Source organism: Pelodiscus sinensis, chromosome 16 (genome assembly GCF_052426305.1).
Source record: "Pelodiscus sinensis isolate ZL-2025 chromosome 16, ASM5242630v1, whole genome shotgun sequence".
NCBI lineage: Eukaryota > Metazoa > Chordata > Testudines > Trionychidae > Pelodiscus > Pelodiscus sinensis.
The window spans coordinates 9,759,216-9,777,893 of NC_143067.1; the positions used below are offsets into that span (position 1 = coordinate 9,759,216).

General features: G+C 47.5%; 1 protein-coding gene across 1 annotated transcript in view; it reads left to right on the plus strand.

Moving 5' to 3' along the window:
- Positions 1 to 840: 840 nt before the first annotated feature.
- RASGEF1C (RasGEF domain family member 1C) overlaps positions 841 to 18,678 on the plus strand; it is a 128,876-nt gene continuing 111,038 nt past the window's right edge. Inside the window, exon 1 of the mRNA XM_075900487.2 lies at positions 841 to 1,080. The gene's annotated coding sequence lies outside the window, so the exon portion shown is untranslated. The remainder of the gene's footprint in view (positions 1,081 to 18,678) is intronic.

An 18,678-nucleotide genomic window follows, 5' to 3' on the forward strand; every position in this document is an offset into this window, starting at 1 on the left:
CCCTTGCTCTGGCAGCTTCTGTTCTCTAGATACGGTTCAGGGCTGAACCTTTTCTCCAGCAGTAAATTAACCTTCCAGAGCATGTTTTTAGCTATGCAAAGCTTAGGAAAATCAAGGCAGCTGCTCCTGTCCCGACATCTATTTTTAAAAGAATGTTGACCTTTAACAAAAAATTAATCTGCTCATTATTCTACCCCCTCATGTGCCTAGTCCAAGCCTGGGGGCAGGCTTTTCAAGGACCCCCACAGGTCCCCGAGAGGCTCCCAGGAGGAGAGGTAAGGGTAGTGCCTCTCTCTCCACTTCCTGGCCTCCCCTCCCACAAGGGGATTCTGCTTTTGGAGAAGGCCTTAGGGCTTGCTGCCTGCAGGCTAGCCAACTGCACAGTAGCCGAACTCCCACTGTGATTAATTCAACCACCAATGTCCAAGAAGGGAGAATCTGTCTTCACCTCTTCAGGCCTGCTCTCTGCCCCTTGCAACAGAAGTGTTGCCTGCCTCTTCAGTTCCCAGGAGTGGGTGCCTGGCTGCCCAGCCCCTGGGAACAAGGGGGGCTTCCTTGCTCCCTAAAGAAAACAGCAGCTGCTTCCTTCCCCAAGACACAGGCCCCCAGGCCAAGGGCTCCCCTCTCCCTACTGTGTGGGGCAGGCTGCCCCCAGGCAGCTGACTGACAGGCCAGCAGAGCCTGAAGGGAGGGGGTTGCACCTGTCCCTTGCCCAGAACCCCCTCCCGCAGTCACCTGGGCCGGGCTGGGGGCGGGGTTTCTCCGCCGCCTGCGGCTGAGCGAGGGGCTTTCTCTGCTTGGGGAGGGGGCTAGGCACCTCCGCTCCCGCCCTGGCCGCTCCCGATCCCCAGCGCGGCGGCCAGGCGGCGCTGTCCGCCCTCACTGCTGCGCCCCGGGCGCTGGGCTGGGAGGCGCCGCGCGGAGCCCGCCGCAGCCACTCGGCAGTGGCAGCGGCAGCGGAGGCGAGCGGGTCCCTGGCCGGCTGCGGAGGAGCCCGCGGGGCGCGCGGCCAGCCAGTCTCCAGGGCCCGGGCCGCTCTCCCATGGGCTGCAGCAGGGGGACCACGCGTGCGGCGCTGCGGTGAGTCCGAGCCGGCTGCGGCGCGTCTGGGCTGCGCGGGGAGCCGCTGTTTGCGGGGCTCTCGGAGCAGGGCACTGGGCGGGGAGCAGGTGAAACCAAATCCGCAGGCGCGGCAGGACCGCGCTGCCCTGGGCTCGGCTGGCCACGCGCGTTTGCAGGGCTGCGGAGATGGCTCCGCGCGCTCTGGGAACGTGGCCGGCATGTGCTGGGATGCACCTGGCGGGGCCATGCGGGCGAGGCGGTTCGTCGCGGGGGGGGGGGAGCTGCCCGCTGGAGGGCGCGGGGGTTGTGGACAGACCTGCCCCTTCTCGTGCGGGGAAGGCAAACTTCGCGTGGAGCTCGGCGCGGGTGAGCCGAGGGATGCGCTGGGTTGGCAGGTGTGGCCGGAGCTGGGGGCGGTAGGTGAATGGAGCTGCGGTCCCAGCTGAGCGGAATTGGAGAGTCCGGGGGGAGTGGGTGGAACTGGAGGGGCTCCACTGGTGAAGGGCTGGTTGGATGTAGCTAAATCAAAAGGGGTGTGTGTGTGTGGGGGGGGGTGGATGTAGTTAAAAGTTGAACTCAAAGGTGTGAGTGAGAAACACAGAAGAGGTTGAATGAGGTTGGAGGGGGTGTGAACTCTTTCTCTGGGTCCCAAATATAGTTAAACCAAAGGGGGGGGCGGTGTCAGTGAGTGACCCTGAAGTGGTTGAACTAGGTTGGAGGTGTGTTAACTCTTTGTGAGTCCCAAACACTTGTTTCAAAGTGGTGCCTGGATCCAATCTGTAGATGTGCCTGTTGTCTTCTAGCAAGGAAGTAGCTGGCACTTCCGCACAGGTTTTGCACGTAGTCCAGAGCAAAAACAAAAAGAGTTGACCATGAAGTATTCTGCTGTTGATGGCCTCTTTGTGCCTGTGCACAAGGATTGCCGGGTTGGGTTGGACATATTCCTGGAGGTTTCATCACAGGTTATAATCTTTCATCAAAGATTACTCCTTCAGTTCCTGGAGACTCCAGGGCAATCCTGGAGCATTGGCAACCGTGCTGTGTGCAAAAGTCCTTTATTAGGGATTTGGGAGATAAATGGAGCTGCCCTTCCAGGTGAAGGGTTGTGAGAAATCCTGGGGACGGTGTGAAACTGGAGTGGTCTTGCTCTAGGTCTTATCTTTATTTCCATTAGAAATCCTGGGCTACTGGAAACTTAGCACTAAAGGTTTGTTTCAGCTCAACCTTGGCATACAAAATCTCAATTGGGGAGTCATTTGCTTTAAGCCAAATTTGATTTAAATTCTCACAGCTGTTGTAGAAAAACAGGGCATTTCAGGAGCTGTTTTCTCTGTCTTGATTTAAAAGTCAACTCTGTTTATATATTTCAGGAGACTTAACCTAGATTGTGGTTGACTTGTTCAAGTTATTTAAAAGAAACCCTCAAAATGGACCAGTTGTTAGATTCTGAAAATTGCCATCTGGGCTCATGCGGTAGCCCTTGTTTATAATAGCTGTAATATGCATATTCCAATTAACAGTGCAATGGTTTCAGTCCCTGGATTTACCTTTACACGGTATATCTCCGGGGCTCTCAAAGAACCATTTACACTATGAACACATCCCTAATACTAATTAACACTCCAGAGGTCCAGCTGCTATGGACCCTGCCTGTAATCGGTGAAATACTATGTGCTGGAGATGGAGACGATAGAGCCGGTGATGTTGTGATGCATAGTGTGAAAGATCCATTCCGCGAAGCCCTGCTTCAAAGGGGCAGTGGCACAGTGTGAGGCTCAAGGCAGGAGAGGAGAGAGAGAGATGTGCAGGAACAATTTGTTCCAGGACTGCATTTCCTGAATTCTTTTTAAGTTTTTGGTTTAAGCCACTTGATGTTAATTTAATACGGGTTTGTGGCATAGCTCTCTGTAGTCAAAGGAGGGTAATACTTACACGTGCCATTTTCTCAGCAAGATGTTTTTGAGTGAATTCTAAAATAGAAACATCAACATGGCAGTGAAGAAAACTGCTGCAAGAGTTAAAAGTTTTCTTCAGTGCAATAGCTTCATGGCGCTTTGGGCCACATTCTGTTACGTTGGTGGAAATCCAGAGTGACTCTGATCATTGATTTAAATGGAATCGCTTTGGATTTGCACCGGACTAAGTGAGAGGAAAATTTGGTGCATTATGTGCTTATGTCAAGTCGTATCATTTTATTCCATCCTACCCCAGCATAACACAAAAGGCCCAATCCTGCAATCCTTACTCGAACGAAACTCCCACGGAGGACAGACCTGTGCTGCCAGGTCCTAACAGTGTGCGCTATCACAGCTCCCCTGCTCTAGCAGTGGGAGATGTTAAAACTGAGCATCTTTTACTGAAAAAAGAGCCATTAGTCCATGGGAAACAGAAAACATTTTATTGCCCTATCAAGCCAGCTTTCTCTAATGATGATCAGTTAAAAGGATTTAGAGTGGTGTTTAATCAAATTTAGGGACAGTAATATTAAAAGCCCTTGGAAATAATTAGCAAGCTTATTTAGAGTCTTGGGTAATTGAGCTGGGTAAGAAGTGATCTGTGCCTTTCATATCACTGGCCAAGTTTGGTATTGCTGTGTGGAATCTGGATGTTTACAGATCTCTTCACAACCAGGCTCGCTTTAGTAGTCCTTCAGTTGCCTAAGGCTTTGCTTTATATGCTTGTTTAGCAGAGAGTTTTCAAAATTATACCTGGAGGACAGCTATTTGTTTATAGTAAAGGACACAGGATGCCAATCAGCTGGCTAGTTTGAGGCGGCAGGAAATACTGCTTCATGCAACGCAGTTACCCCGTGGAACACACTGCCACAATATAGCGCCAAGGCCAAGTGTTTAGCAGGATTCCAGAAGGACTAGACATTTATATGGGTCACAAGCACATCCTGAGCTAGAAGAGTAAATGTGAAAATAGAAAGAGTTTTGAAAAGGGATGTAAACCTCCTACAGCAGGATTCAAACCAGGCTCTAACTAGACCTAAGAGGAGACTTTCCTGGGTGTGTGTGTCTAGATTATATTATTACTTAGCTGTATTTCAGTAGTGCCTGGGAACTCTAGACAAGTCCTATTCTTCCACTGCACTGGGACCTGTAAAACGCAGAGCTTAAAGAGGGGCTTTGTCCCAAAGAGCTGGTACTCTGAGGGTGGGGAACCTACGGCCGGGATCCAGCTCCCTGCGTACTTTGACCCAACCCGCGGCAAGTCTCCGACCACAGGCTGGAAGCCCCAAGCCTTGGCATCTCCCATCCCCACAGACCCAGCACCCGGAGCTGAGTGCTAGTGAGTCTTGTGTCTTCTCACTTGTGTGTGGCCCCTGACTAAAAAAAGGTTCAGCCCTGCTAGAAGACGAGATGGATACATCCAGATCAGTGGGGGAGAGTCTGAGGAAATAAGATCAGGAGGGGCAGAAGCACCCTCAAAGTGGGGGACCACAGATGCCCAAACAATGGTGCCCCTTCTTCATGAGACTCTGCCCTTAACAAGGTAAGCCCCTGCCCTCCGGCTGGCCATTTCTGAGGTCCTGCTCTTGCACCACCCCCTTGTCCACAAGCCTCCAACCTCCACACCACTCCCTTCCCTAAGTCCTTGTTCCCACACCCTGTCTTTTCCTGAGGCTCTTCTTTATCTCCTATGGCCTCCCCTGGTTTGGCATTTCCGGGGAAGGCCATGTTGGTCAGCCTGAGAGGCTGTGATTTCTGCACGCCAGCCACCTACCCTCTGCTGTGAAGTTTACAAAGACTTTGGCTCTGTCTACACTGGAAAAGTTTGGCGGCGAAAGTGCTGTCGACATGCAAAAGGCGTCAAAAGTGAAAACTGGTCAAACCAGTTTTTCTGCTTCCCATTGTCGACTTTTCATGGTCACATTGTTAGTGCCCTGTTGACAGACATAGCAAAGCAATGTGGGAGAACATCCCACGGTGCAGTATTGTGGGAAGGTAGAGCTGATTTCCTGCGCTTCTTGGGATTCTCATAGCTCTGTGAGCTCTCTGTACTAACGAGTGTCAAAGCAGCACAGCAGTCTCTCCAGTCGCCTCCCCCTTCCCCCGCAGCAGCAGAGCAGGAGCATTCCAGTGACTTGTTCTTTGTTCCCCAAAGGGAGAAGCTCACTTAGCTGTCAGCTACTTCCTGGAGCTTTGAAAGGGGGAGGGGTCACATGCTTGCAGGGCAGCAGAGACCACAAAACACTGAGCAGAGCCATTGGGGCAGACATTGTGGGATAGTGGCAGAAGCCATTTCTCTCCGCAAAACAAACAGCAGAGTCCACGCTGGTTCTTTGTTGACAATACAGGGAGGGCAAAAGACAAAAGTTTCTCACAGGGGTGGGTACTCCCCAGGCAATTCAAAGGAGTCTGAGGCTAGGGATGTTAAATTTAGTTTAATCAACTAATAGACTAGTTGATGGAATTTCCATCACTAGTCAATTAGTCGATATGTTGGGGAGCTGCAGTGTGATTAGCACATGGCTGGCGCTCTGACTTTGAAATGTATTAAGAGCGGGCAGGCTCTTAATACATTTAAAAGGCTGGTGCACAGCATGGGAGACCCAGCGTGAGCCAGGAGAGGTGATTCCTGGCTCATGGGGATCCTCTCCACACTGCGCTTCTGCTTTTTAAATGTATTATGAGCCAGCAGGCTCTTGATACATTTAGAAAGCAGAGGTGCAGTGTCTGAGACTGGGCGCAAGCCGGGAATCAGCTGATTCCTGGCTCCTGCCCAGTCCTGGTATCTCTCTGCCTCCCCTGCCCTGGGCATGGAGACTGGGGGGAATTGGCTTTTAAGCCGGCTCTCCCCAGCAAGAGCTGCCCGAGGCTGGCTGTGGCAGCTGGCGCCCCAGGCGTAAGGTGCAATTGGCGTCCCCGCCTGCATGGCTGTCAATGGCCGTGACGTAATCATCGGGTGCCCCGTGATGACATCATTGGGTGCCCTGGGCCAGCGGCGCCCTAGGCGACCGCCGAGTCTGCCTAGGCTCACGGGCCACCTCTGCTCCGCAGCACCTGTTTCTACGCCTGCAGGAGAAGAAGTGACTAGTCAACTAGTCACTTACAAGTGACTAGTCAACTAGTCACTTACATCCCTATCTGAGTCTCCAGCCACCGCTGCTGTAGTTACACCAGCTGGGAGCTTCTTGCTTCCTTCCCACCTCCCCCTTGTTGGGCCTGAGTGATTGTGATCTCTGATTCGGGACTCCCTGGTCCCATGGCAGATTAGAGAGAGAGAGAAGGGTTTTGCTTTTGTTTTCTGTTGCAGGTATAAGGTTCCAAAGGTCAGCAGAAGATCAGGCATAACCAAGCTCAGCTTAGCCCAGACTCCGATATATCCCCCTCCGCACAGAGAAGTGGGGAGATACCCGACACTCGCATCATTTCCTCTGTAGAAGGGAGATTCTCAGCTGGGACCTCTGGCTGGTGTAAGACCACATTGTATTGCGTGCAAAGTGGCCTTAACAGATTGGGGAATGAGGGCCAGCATATATAGACATATAAATATATATGTAATAGGCATGTGTATGAGTGGGTGTGGGTTAAAGGCTGGTAAGCAAACCCTAGGGCTATGTCTACGCTGCACGCTTCTCATGCAAGAGCTTTTTGCGGAAGAGATCTTCCGCAAAAAGTTCTTGCACAAGAGCGCGTCCATGCGTCTGCACTGCCATGTGCTCTTGCGCAAGAGATGTGCTCTTGCCGAAGAGCATCCATGGCAGTGTGGACGCTCTCTTGCGCAAGAAAGCTCTGATGGCCATTTTAGCCATAGGGGTTTGTTGTGCGAGAAACTCCTGTTGCCTGTCCACACATTCCTTTTTGCTCTTGTGCAAAAATGCTTATTCCTTGTGGGGAGAGGAATAACTCTTGTGCAAAAAAGCCCTCTGTTCTTACACTTTACTGTACTTTTTTTCTTGCACAAGAACGGGCTTGGCGTGTGGATGCTCCACAAGTTTTTGCGCAAAAACTCTGCAGTGTAGATAGCCTTGTTGTCTCCACGTCTGACATTGAACTAAAGTCACTTGTGGCTCTGAGCTGCCTCCCTGCCGGGTTTTGCTTCGCTTCCTTTCAGCATATTTCAGGAATGTATAAGAAGAGAACGGCTGAACTTTAAACACAAAAGAATTTGTTTTGCATTGCTCACACTTTGTGGTGCTCGCACCTGACATTTAGAGAGAGCGCCTGGCAGGCACGGGGGTCTGCCATCGTCACTGTAGGGCTTTTCCCACTCTGTCAATAAGGTTCACAATCCTTGGCTGCTTCAGGATCTTCAGTGGCTGAAATTCTAGGAAGCTGTGGTGCACACAAGGGCCTTTCTCCTTTTGTGTTCAAAAGGACTTTTTTGCCTAGAGCTTTTCAGAGTATAGTTTTCAGAAATGCTCAGAGATCAGTTTTCTGTGAAAAATACTGATTTGATTAAATCAAAATATTTGGGGGGGGAGGCATCATTGAAACATGACATTTTGCCTTTTTTAAAAAACTTTTGTACCCTTCTTAGACAATATGCATCTGTTTATCATGTTGTAAGTTTTACAGAATGTAAACGTTGAAACGAAGGCAAAATGAAGCAGTTAGATCTTTTTTAAATAAAGTATTTAGGAATATTTTGTTTCATGAACTGTTTCATGAAAACTTCAGCTTTTTCATCCCAGTTTGGTACGAAACCAAATTTTGAAATCTCAAGAATTTTCCACAAGATGGAAATTCTGTTAATCACCTAGCTCTAATTATGCCATACTATAGTTATGAACTCGCAGAGTACTCTTGATGTTCACAGGCATTATAAATACTGTGGACATTCATTATCCCATCTACATTAACCTTCCACATTATGTGAATGACCCAATGGGCTTTTGTTGGTGCAGGTGACATCATAAACTCCCATCAGTTAATAGCACTTCTACTTCTTGTATCTATTCATAAATACCAGGTACAGAATTGCAGTAAAGAGCACATTAGTAATTAATGTTCAGCTTATTTTTCATCCATTGCTTCAGGGGGAAAAAAGCCTTTAATCTTTTATCTCCTGTTAGAAGTGCATGCCAGGGTATTTGACTGAAGAGAGACTTTCCTTCTACCTCTGTCATCACCTTACTAGCATCACTATATTTTCTCCAGCTGATTTTGTCCTTTCCCATTTGGCAAACGTTAATCGTGTTTCTCTTCATTCAATGAATTGAAATGTAATTCTTTCTTTCTGTTTATAATCGTGGTTTTTTGCCTTAGCATTCAAGGATGTCAGCTGCAAGAACAGTATTCATCAGCTAACTGCTGTTGTCCAGTGCATTCCAGGAGCGTTGAATTAAGAGACTGACCATGGTCCTAACCCAAGAAAGGATCTCTGTTTGGGGATGTGTTTTAAAGACCTACTGAAGTCAATGGGGCTTAAGAATCCTCTTGAAGTGAGACGCTGTGAGTGGTCGCTGACCTCCAACTTGGACCCAGGGGTGCCCAGGCAGTGCAATGTTTGTCGCAACCACTATCCTGCCACTCACTTGAGCAACTGGAGAAGGGAACTAGTGATTGGCTAGCTTGTAAATGGCCCCACTCCTGAAGCGCCTAATGTGGGAGGGGGGAATGTCCAGCACACTGATTGGCTGGGGAGCTGTTTTTAAGGCAGGAAGAGTGGCAGGAAGGAAGTTGTTTAACCAAGGAGAGGAATACCCTGTCTATCAGTCACTAAAGACGTTTCCTGCTTACCTGACTCCAGAGCCCTGCATTCCTGCTTGCTCCTGGCTCCTGTCCTCCTTATCTCAGTCCCCATCTGTTCTTGCTTTCCTACCTCATTGCCCTTGATAGAACTGCAATGTGGGGTGGTGGCAGTGGCTGCCGCACTCCCTGGCTTGTCGTAAAAATGACCCAAATACATGGTTTCCGTGTTCAGCACCCCCCACTATTAAAAATTGTTCCAGAACCATTACTCCAGATCCTTCCTGTGCCTAACCCCCAATGTTGTGCCTGACTTGGCACCTGGCTTTGCCTCTAGCTTTGAACTTTGGCTCGGTACCTGATGCTGTCAGTGGTTCTGAACTCTGGCATGGCAGAGGTCAGAATCTAACCATTAGGCATGACAGTCCACAGCCCAGTCATTACAAGTGGAAGTTTAAATGCATTAATGAATTGGGGCCTGAAGTAGTGACTTGTTTTTGTTCTTAATTAGTCTGTGGATTCTCTCTCTTAATCAAATAAATGTATCTGGGGATCTGTTGTAGGTCTAAAATTCATGCACTGAAATGTCTGTTAACAGCAATTTCCGCAATATGGGTTTATTCATCGCAGAATGCCCTTCATTCAGCTGCAAAGTATAGTTATTTATAGATCAAGGTCAAGTTTGGGGCTGTGGCTATTTTGCAATGCTTTCCGACAATGCAGAGCCTTCTGCTTAGCTTCACATTTGCATAACAGATGGAGACTCGCTGCATTATTTCCATTGGGGCAGTGCAAGACACAAGTTGGGCTATACATTTTTGTTATTAGACAAGTATAAAATCAATTGAGATTCATGGATTCTGAAATGTGCCAGTGAGTCATCCGTTCAGAACAAGGTCTCTAGCTTCGGGCACTAATGTAGTATGCTACTGGACCGCGATCGTTAGGTGCGATTACTGTATTTTTGATGTACTTAAGAAGCTGATTAAAATACAAGGATTTTAATTTAAACTTTAAAATCAATTATTAACATGTCGTATGCGGGATAGTTGTAGCTGGCACAGTCCCAGGACATTAGAGAAAACAAGTGGGTGAGGTCTCTCTTTTTTACCAACAGAAGTTGGTCCAATAAAAGATGTTGCTCCAGGCGTCTTGCCTCTCTAACATGTAGTCAATTAGACACTTCATGGCTCATTTCCCGATTACAGTAATTTAAAATGTGAACATATAATCTCTCCGTTTTCCTGCATCTGCAATCATATAAACATCACACAGCACGTATGGAATGGACAGCATGTTTTGTGGGAAACATTCCTAGCGATTTACCTCCTATGAATCAAATCAGGTTTAAGAGAAACCCACATATATAGGAAGATACAAAGTTCTGCAGTATTGTAATCTGAAGGTCTGATGCTGCTCTGTCGAGATACTCCAGTGCAGGATATCAGAAGGGTGAGTGTGCACATATGGGCTATGTCTACACTGGCCAGTCTTGGGCAAGAATATATGCAAATGAGGCCTGGCGATGAATATTGCCACGCCTCATTTGCATACTTAATAAGCCGCCATTTTGCACAAGAAGGAGCAGTCTATACTGCTCCTTCTTGCGCAAAACCCCACCCTCTTGTACAAGAGCCGTTCTGCCGCTTATTTTCAGGCAGAATGGCTCTTGTGCAAAAGTCCCTTGTGCAAAAATGGTGGCTTATTAAATATGCAAATGAGGCACAGCGATATTCATCGCCACACCTCATTTGCATATGTTCTTGCACAAGACTGGCCAGGGTAGATGTAGCCATTGAGTTTCCCTCTAATTCTTCTATTGGATGGTGGTATCCACCAGAGGCAAAAGGCATCTGATCAGTGGAGTGTTCCCTTCTTTGTTCCATGCTATCACTGGACAGCATGCTTGCTTCCAACCAGAGTCATGCTGCTGGGACTCTGCTATCCCATAGCTGCCCCGGAGCCATTCTTAGGGAAGTTTCACCCGAGAAGGGGAAATAAGTGTAAATGAGTGTGCTTCGTGGATTTTAGAATAGTAGAGAAGAATCTACAAATACTTCCTGGCCCCCTCAACTTTATCCCTCCTCATCTGGAACCTGCTACAGGCGACCTCCGACTTACGACCCCCCACATTTACGACCAATTTTTTCCATGTGAGAGAGTTCCTAAAAACCTCCAATATACGTCCGCAGCTTGTATTTACAACAGCGTACGACACAGACTCCACGCATCATCCCAAAACAGGAAATGTACAAGGTCAGTCAGACTTGCCAGTCTGCAGCTGCTGCTTGAAATGTGCACATCTCCGCCACATCGGTCTTCACTTTTTAGTTATTTTTGTGCATTATTTGATCTATTTAGATTAGTTTTCCTCCATTTCCGTAGTCAGTTTTGATATTTTGGTATATGAAATGGGTTTCCAGGAATGGAACTGCCATTTATAACATTGCGCCTATGGGAAATAAGAGTTCAACTTATGACTGTTCTCCAGGAACCAATTAGGTCGTAAGTGCGGGGGTCGCCTGTAGAACTGTCTTATCCATGTGTACAGATAGGCGCTGCAGTTGCAGGCCTATGGATCATTTAAGGTTGAACTACTAGATTAGTATTGTGTTAAATAAAGTATCAAAGCGACGCAGACAGCTGCAAATGCCAAATCCACTGGTTACTAAAGATCAGGAATATATGGAGACTGAGATGCATCTGTTTGAAAATCTATGCTGTGCCCGGGTGACTGACTGATTTAAACCCCTGATCTAGGAAAGCACTTAAGCACCTGCTTAACTTAAGCATTTGGTCAGGTGTCGTCCTGCCCTTTCAGCAAAAGTTAAGCACGTGCATAATTACATTAACTTTAATATCCTAAATATATTCCTTATAATATCAGATACAATAAGTAAGTTACTTATTCTAGATATGAAAATTAAGGAACTGGTTATAAGATACAATTACATAATACGTGTCTACAATTAGGAAGTTGTCATCTGCTTTTAATCTTATTAATACTGCATAATAAATCTCCTAACATATATAATTATCTACACTGTTTCATTTGTATACTGCATACAGCTGTGTGTATTACTCGAGTTTGTATTTGTTTTTAACAGTAAAGCTCCATCTAAGGATATTAAGTACCTTTCAAATGTGGATTTGTCTCATGAAAAGCACACATCTATGAATGATCCTTGCTAATGAAAATAACTTGGTTTCTTTTCACATGGAAGAAGCTGTATAATGCTGCTGCTATTGTTGGCTGTTAAGTAATTGAAAGGTCATTGATTGCAAATTGATATGCTCTGGAGAATTTACCACACTATTATGTAAACCAACATGAATATTCAAAAGTATAAAATCTATTGTAAAAAATATGCGTGTTTCACAGAGGCGGTTGTGACAAAATGTCACTGATTCTTCAGCCAGATGAAACTCTCTTGGGGTATAAATTTGGGAGCTCACAGTTTTGTGTATTATTGCAAGGTACATTCAGTAAATAGAACCACAAATGACAATAGTGATATGACAAAGCATAGTCATAAAATTCAATGCCAAATAGAAAATACAAATCTAGCAGCCCTTAGAGTAACCAGCTGTTTAGTCCAGGCTGCTATTGTAAAATAGAAACAAAGCATAAACCTTCGTCCTCTCTCATCCATTTTGCATTGTGGGAGCTCCATTATTGCAGGAGATTTATTCCTGAATTAGGCCAGCGTGAACCAGAGAGGAATCAAGCCCTGCCTATTATATTTGAATTCTAAAACACAAACATATTGAAAACTTTCTGTTGCAGCTCTAGATCGGGAGGTTTTATACTAGGAAAAAGTAGAGGGGTAAGGTAAACGGCTTGGATTTTTTAAATTTTCATGGCCAGATGGGAAGATTTACCCCTCAGCACCTACAGCTCCATCCAACTCTCAAGTCTTTCTATTGTCATTAATGAGATCAGGCCATTAAAGGTGAACTTCAGAAGAGATACGGAGGCAAGCACCAAGTGTCTGATCGAAAGCCCTCTGGAGTCAATAAGTCACTAAATAACCACACAAGAGGCCTAGCAGGAGTTTAAATGTTGTAGCGAGGCAGAGCATATCATCAGGAGTATTTCTCATACAAAGCCTTTCAGCTGAGTTAAAGTGATATAAATCTAGAGTCAGTCCAACGATTTATGTATCCATTGGAGTTATTCTGGATTTATACTCGTGTAACTAAGACTAAAATCTGGTCTCCTGTCCTTTGGTAAATGAAAGTACGAATGTGTCTCCCACAAAGTGAATGTTGAATGTTTGTATTTTAAGAGAGAGTTTTGCTGGCAACACTGGCCATGTGATGTTTCTAGAATATTTTTTAAATTGTGCCTACTTTCTAATTGCTGATGTTAATAAGATATGTGGGCTTCATTTTTATAGGCCTAATTGTGCACATGGGATACTCCACAGTTCTGTTCATTACACTTTTCATGGGTCATATCTCACACAAAATCCTAAATTTACAGTCACATCCGTTTTTTAATTGTACAGGATACCCTGGCTACTTACAGCTCCCGGATCCTGCCACTTCCCCTTCTCCCCCAGACCTGCACAGGAGATCCGCGAATACACAGAACCACAAATAGTGATTCCATGCGTGGTGAAGGTCTCCTGTATTATTGAAGAAAGAACAACCCATTCTATACTGCCACATTCATTAGTATTTAAGAAGCTAAAATGAGAACGGCAAGGTTCTGACACCAGAAACCCTTTGATTTTGATGTTTTGGCAGGGTCAGTTAAAAAAATCCACGTGGCAAGTGGTTTTTATGAGCACATGGAGCGAGGAGTGTGTAAAGGGCTTTGAATGGTGGGGACTGAGGATATGCATGACAACTGCAGCCTGTAAAATGATGCGCATTCTCAGGAACAAATGCTACGCTTGAGAGGACAAATGCATCCGTGTAGGTACAGCTGCGGTATGCAAACTATTTTTGATAGTGGAAGTCCCATTGAGCATCTTGATGTCAGCGGAGGTAGAAATATACAGGCAGTCCCCGGGTTAAATGGATCCGACTTACATCGGATCCCTACTTACAAACGGGGTGAGGCAACCCCGCATTAGCTGCTTCCCCCCAGCAGACCAGGGAGACGCGAAGCTAGCGCCCCCCCCCCCCCCAGCAGACCAGGGAGACGCGGAGCAGCTTTTCTCAGCAGACACCTCAGCTTGAGAATAAAGGACTGAGGGAAGTGAGGTGTGGGAGAATAAAACTGAGCTCTGGAGAAATGTTTGGCTAGAGTTTCCCCTACGATATGTACCAGTTCCGACTTACATACAAATTCAACTTAAGAACAAACCTACAGTCCCTATCTTGTACTTAACCCAGGGACTGCCTGTATTTGCACTTTGCGGCCCCTAAGGGATGAAATTAAGTAAAGGGAAATCCCATCGTAGGAAAAGCTATCTAAAGGAGAAACCTCTTTAGCCTCCCCAAAGAAAAGGTGGTTGGCAGCCCCATCACATGGGCAACTCAGAATGCTCTGAATGGAACCCCCAACCAGGGGGGCCCACAGCCTATGTAGGGAAGGGGCAGTGCCTCAGGCAGAGAGAGCGGGAAGGGACAGCCAGTAATCAGCACCACCTGGACTGTGAGGTGCCCCTTCTCCCACCCCGAGTCCTCCCAGTATCCCGGAGTGCGTAGCATGGTGCCCCCGCCTCTCTAGGCAGCCCTAAGAGCCGCCCGGAGAGGTCCATGGGGTGCTCCAGTGGTGATTTAAAGGGGCCAGGGCCCCAGATGCTGCCCTCTGACTCATGGGGCCCCAGAGCAGTTGTCCCCTTTGCCTCCCCTGTCTGTGGGTCTGCCTGCAACATACTAGGGCAGTGTTTCCCAAGTGGTGCTGTGGAACCCCGGGGTTCCGGGAAGTGAACGTAAGGGTTCCACGAGGAACCAGCGTTCAAAGACACCGACTCGTTCTCTGATTCCCATGCCGGCTTTCAGATACCTCCCTGTCCCCTCTGTTCTCCCCTGCTGGTCTTAAAGGGACAGAGAGGAACCAGTGCGCACAGATGCTGGTTCTTTCTCTCTCTGGTTCCCCTGCCAGCTTTCAGATAGCGCCCTGTCCCTTCTCTCTCTTCTCCCTCCCCCCCCCCCCCCCCCCACCGTCTCCCACCTCCCTGGTCTTAAAGGGACATAAAGACGCTGGCTTCTTCTCTGGTTCCCCTGCTGGTTTTCAGACACCTCCCTGCCTGCCCCCTGCTGCCACTCTGCATTTTTTAAGGACCTAGCAGCAGCAAAAAATGTGATTTTTGTTTTTAAATGTGTGCAATTAAACTAAACGTTGATCTCATGACCTTTTTTAGCATTTGTTTATTATTAACCGTACTGATTTGTGGTCTACTTTTTCAGCTACATATATAACTGTTATTAGGGGTTCCTCGAAATTCTGCTGAGTTTAAAAGGGTTCCTTGGCCAAGTAAAATTGGGAAACACTGTACTAGTGCATTGGCTGAGGGGAGAGGACTTAGATTGTCTCCTTCCAGAGTCCTCCAAAATAGAGCAGAGGGTCTGAACATTGACACTGAGCCTGCCTGTTTGTGTCACTGGGAAAACAGGCAGTGTGTCAGCGGGCCGGGCCAAATGCAGGGCCAACAGCACTGCATGGGGCATAGGTTTCAACAGGTGGCTTTTACACATCCCAGTCAGATGGTTTGGTGTCTTGCCATGAGTGTGAAGTGAATTGTGCCAGGCCAGGGGGTTGGTCGAGTGGATTTATTCACATTTTCAATCTTCAGGCTGTCCCCTGTTTGTAACTCTTGGTGGGCTGCTCATCCTCCCAGTTCCACACGTCATCATGTCCCCTCGTTAGCCTGTCATGTGGCTTTGTGGCATCAGGTCCGGGAGCAGTTACAGGGCCTGTATTGGGCTAGGGATGGAGCTTTGATACTGTGGGCGCTGCAGGATTTAGGATTGCTGAGCTAGGCCAAGGAGCTCTTCCCATTCTCTGAGGGTCTGTCTGCACTGCAGTGAAACCAGGCTTTTATCAGGTGTCCAGCTATGGTCCATACACCAAAGCCTCTGACCAGTGCTTTAAACCAGGCTAGCTGACCTGGCAAGAGACAGAGAGGCTAGAAAGGAGGCTCCACTTTGACTCAGGCTGTCAACCCCAGCACTTTGCACTGCAAATGCAGGCCCATTAGCTCAGGTGCTGCTAGTACTTCAGTGCCTCTCCAAACTCCCCCAAAGCCATATTTTCTTGCCCTCTACCTACTCCCCCCTCCCACTCTGGTGAACCCACCAGTTCACGCATATGGTGTTTATAAACTCTCTTGTTGGCTGTTACATTTCTGCCGCACTTCCACAGCACTTAAACTGAGGTGGGAAAACCGTCCTCCGAGAGTGCTCCCCGCTGGCCAGATACTGATACCACGGCTCTGGTGGACTTTTGGTGTGACTAAGATTAAGGGAGATGTGTCTCCAATCTGCAGTTTTAGGAGGACATCTTGAATTAGATACCTACCAGACTATTGAATGTCTCAACTCCCAGTCTTGGACAATATGTCGGCAAACAATTAATACCAGTGCAGCCTAGTGCAGCATGGGGTGTGCACCAGAAGTCCTAGCCCCTAGTACAGTGGTCTCCAACCTTTTTAAGCATGAGATCACTTTAAGTGCAATCCAGGATCTACCTCAAACCCAAATACCCTTGCCCTGCCTCCTTCCTGCCCCTTCTCCAAGGCCCCGCCCCTGCTCACTCCCTCCTCCTTCCCCCATCTTCACTCACTTTTATCATGCTAGGGGCAGGAGTTTGGGGTGCAGCAGGGGTTCAGGACTGGGGCCAGGGTTTGGAATGTGGGCTCTAGCTGGGCACCCACAGGTGGCTTCTGGGGGGTGATGCAGGGGGCTAAGGAAGGCTCATCCCTACCCTGACCCTGACCCTGCACTACTCCCAAAAGTAGCCAGCAAACTCTCTCCATCCCTGCCCCCCTCTGCTCTGTGGAGATGGCGTACAGGGTGGAAGGAGGGGCACCCTGACATCAGCACCCCCTTCCTCTTGTTCCCATGCCCTGCACAGCAAGCAGGAGGCTCCCAGACATGGGGGACAGCTCCAATGCAGAGGGCAGGAGCAGCACAAGGGTGCTGAGAGGGGCAGATGAAGTGACAGCACTTGATAGCCTCCCAGCCAGACCTCCCAGGATCTCCTGTCAGAGGCTCCAAGATCGACCAGTAGATCCCGATCTACCAGTTGGTGACCACAGCCCTAGTGGATGAGAGCAGCATCAGAGTGGATATAACTACGTGGTAGGTCTCAGGTGTGGATTTGCAGTGTGGACTAGTGCACGTGCCCTCCCAGGTTGACTCTGCAGTGAAGACATTGAACTATCTTGGTTTAGTCTGCTCCCAGGAATGGAGATCCATGCAGGGCAGGGTAAAATAAACCATCTTTCATTAAAATGCACCCTCTACTCTCAGCCGTGCAGTTCAGCACATGCACCTTCCCAGAGAACTCATCTATCAATGTCACTTCTTGTGCCTCTTAAAGAGACTGTGGGCTAATTCTCCAATGGGCACGAATACAATACTGACCTGTTGACACCCACGCAACCTATGGATTGTATTGAATCCACCAGTAACTTTAAGCACAGACAAATCAATGCAACACATTTATGTGTGACATTTGGTTACAAACACTACTCTCTTTCATACTAGAATTTGAGTAGCTGTAAGTGGGCTATTAGAGTGCTATACAGAAGATGAAAAACAGGTTGAATCTCTCTAGTCCATCACCCGCGGGACCTGACTGGTGCTGAATTTGCCAGACCATGGGAGGTCAGTGTTGTCTAGAAGCATAACTAACACTCCCAATGCTTACTGGGCTCTGAGAAGACATTTAGGGTAAACTAGAGCTACATAACAGCACAGAACACTGAGAGCCAGGAGAGGTGGCTGTAAACAAACTTTATGGGACTGCGGGAAACTTGGGCACACCCATGGCAAGTGTACATCCAGCTAACTAAAATGATGCCCGAGCAAGGATGTTGCTGGACCAAAGAGTGCTGGACTAGAGAGGGTCAACCTGTAGTAGAAGAGCCCTACATTAAATATTAACAATGAGTGATAGAAATCTTTGGAACTTGTTTATATCCTGAGCCAGAAAACAAGAGCTGTTTTACAATAACAAAGAGAGGCTCTGTCTAGTGAATATTATCCACCTTCTTTCTCCTTGGCTAGATTATTTCAACTAACACAAAATTATTTAAAAACATAAACACTATCTTAACCAGAAGTATTATACAGAAAAGATAAAGCGTGTGTGATGGTCAGTAGAGGCCATTTAAGGAAAAACTACATATGCAGTGTGGTAAAGAAAAGGCTGAATTGTGCATTTCACCTTAACTCAGCAAGCTCAGGATGTGATTGACAATGGGCTGGTATAAAAAGTGTGTTCCCTGGCCAAAGGAATATAGAAAATGTTGCGGCTCCAGTATTTTATGACCTGTTGGGCAATGCTCCCTTTATTTCTTTTCCATCCATGTGGAGAATAAAATTATATGTGCACCAAGACATGTGAGAATGCGCACAACCAGCAGAAACACATGCTGCTGGTTGTGGGCACTGTTGGCGCTTTGCTAATCAGCTGGGCTGCATTTGAATCTCTCCTGGGTGGCAACTGAAGTGCTCAGGTTCCAGGGAATAATCAGAAAGGTGTGACTCAAAGGTCTGAAATCTCACTACCGTACAGGACTAGAGGTTCTTTGCCAACTGAATATAAATGTTTTCAGGGCTGATAAACTTTTTCAAACATTAGGCTTGGACCTGTAGCAGAAAAACGCTTTCTGATTTAGAAACGTCTGACTTAGAAATAAAAGAAATTACCTTTCAAGTCATCAGAACTACAGAAAAGTTACGTTCTAAGGCTCAGCATCTCTCTCTAATCCAGGGGTGGGGAAGCTCAGACCTGGGGGCTGGATGTGGCCCCCAGCTTTCCCGGATTCGGCCCCTGAGGCTCAGTAGAGGG